Raw genomic sequence first — 2,629 nt, forward strand, 5'->3', positions numbered from 1 at the left:
GTCTTAAGATCCTGTGTCGGGTGTTGTGGGTAGCTGGCGAGTGTCCTCTTGCTAATTTCTTAGCTAATGAGCACCAAATGTCCCAGTAACCCCTTCTACTCTTGACTCTAAAACTAGGGCCATGTGGCAGCTATTTGCTGGGGCTGAAATATGGTCCTCTTGTTCTATTACATCTATTCACAGATTCCTATGGCTCTGTCTCTGACTGCTGGGATTAAAGGTATGGACCACCACACCTGGACCTAAGCTTTTCTTTGACTGGAACTTGCTCTATACCAAGCTGGCCTTGAATTCAGAGATTTGAGTGCCTCTCTCTCTCCTGGGGATTAAAAGTGTCTACTACCACACGTAGACCTAAGCTTTTCTTTAATTCTTTTTCAAAAGAGCTTTGTAAACATGGCTACTATGCCTCAAGATCTGGATCACAGATGTGTCCTCCACTTCTGGATTGTAGCTCATTTCAGATAGAGTCAAGCTGTCAGCCTAGAATAGTCAGCAATAATCATTCCTTGTCAGTATTACCCTTGTCAGGATAATATCTCCTTATGTCTAAATGAAAATTATAATCAAGTCATAACACCTAATATGATAAAATTATTCCTGTTCAACCACATGTATAACCAATAAGTGTAGCTGGGTGGGATCTTGCCCCAAGGTCACCACTCCCTTAATCTGCTTATCTTCTTGAAAACAGGATTTACCTGCATCTACTTCTGCCACCCCTTTGATACTTGAACCATACATATATTTGGGAGGGGGGGAGGTTGTTTGTTTTTAATTATTTATTTACATTGCAAATATCGATCCTCCCTTCTGGTCCCCCGCCCCCAGAGTCTTCACCTTGTCTCCCTTCCCCTTTGCCTCTGAGAGAGTACTTCCCCTCACCCCACCCTGAGCATTCCCCTTCTCTGGGGCATCAAGTCTCTACAGGGTTAGGCGCATCCTCTCACACTGAAGTCAGACAAGGCAGTCTTCTGCTACAGTATGTGCTGAGAGTCATGGACCAGCCTGTGTACGCTATTAGATTGGTGGCTTAATCTCTGGGAGCTCCCAGGGGTCTGAGTTAGTTGACACTGTTGTTCTTCCGATGGGGTTAACATCCCCTTCAGGTCCTTCAATCATTCCCTTACCTCTTCCGTCCCTGACCTCAGTCCAATGGTTGGCTGTAATTATCTGCATCTGTCTCAATCAGCTGCTGGTAGGACCTCTCAAAGGACAACCATGCTAGACTCCTGTCTGCAAATACAACATATCATCAGTAATAGTGTCAGGGTTTGGTTCCTACCCACAGGATGGATGCAAAGTTGGGCCAGTCACTAGGTGGCCTTTCATTCAGTCTCTGCTCCATTTTTGTCCCTGTCTTTCTTTTAGACAGGAACAATTTTGAAGGTGGGTTGGTGACCACATTGCTCCACTGAGGGCCCTGTCTATCTAATGGAGGCAGTCTCTTCAAGTTGCATCTCCCCACTGTTGGACATTTAGGCTAAGGTCATCTCCATTGAATCCTGGGAGTCTCTCACATCCCAGGTCTCTGGAACGTTCTAGAGGTTTCCCCTACCTCCAGCAGCTGCAAATTTCCATGAATTCTTCTGGCCTTCTGGGCTTCTCTCCTGTCTCCTCCTCATACCAGATCCTGCGCTCCTTTTCCCATTCCTCTCACCTCTGCCTCTCATGATTATTTTGTTTCCCCTCCTTTTTTTTTTTTTCATTTTTTATTAGATACTTTCTTCATTTACATTTCAAATGTTATCCCGAAAGTTCCCTATACCCTCCCCATGCCCTGCTCCTGAACCAACCCGCTCCTGCTTCCTGGTCCTGGGATTACCCTGTACTGGAGCATATGATCTTCATAAGACCAAGGGCCTTTCCTCCCACTGATGGCCAACTAGTTGCTACATATGCAACTAGAGACACAGTTCTGTGGGGTACTGATTAGTTCATATTGTTGATCCTCCCATAGGGTTGCAGACCCCTTTAGCTCCTTGGGTACTTTCTCTAGCTCCTTCTTTAGGGGCCCTGTGTTCCATCCAATAGATGACTGTGAACATTCACTTCTGTATTTGCCAGGCACTGCCTTAGCCTCACAAGAGATAGCTATATCAGAGTCCTGTCAGCAATATCTTGCTGGCATATGCAATAGTGAATGCATTTGCTGGTTGTATATGGGATGGATGCTGGGTTAGGCAGTCTCTGGATGGTCCTTCTGTCTCAACTCTGAACTTTGTCTCTGTAACTCCTTCCATGGGTATTTTATTTCCTATTCTAAGAAGGAACGGAGTATCCACATTTTGGTCTTCCTTATTCTTGAGTTTCATGTATTTCCAAATTGTATCTTGGGTAGTCTAAGTTTCAGGACTAATATCCACTTATCACTGAGTGCATATCATGTGTGTTCTTTGTGATTGGGTTACCTCACTCAGGATGATATCCTCCAGATCAATCCATTTACCTAAGAATTTCATAAATTCATTGTTTTTAATTGCTGAGTAGTACACCATTGTGGAAATGTACCACATTTTCTGTATGCATGACTCTGTTGAGGGACATCTGGGTTCTTTCCAGCTTCTGGCTATTATAAATAAGGCTGCTATGAACATAGTGGAGCATGTGTCCTTATTAAAAGTTGGAA

Source organism: Mus caroli, chromosome 13 (assembly GCF_900094665.2).
Source record: "Mus caroli chromosome 13, CAROLI_EIJ_v1.1, whole genome shotgun sequence".
Classification (NCBI taxonomy): Eukaryota; Metazoa; Chordata; class Mammalia; order Rodentia; family Muridae; genus Mus; species Mus caroli.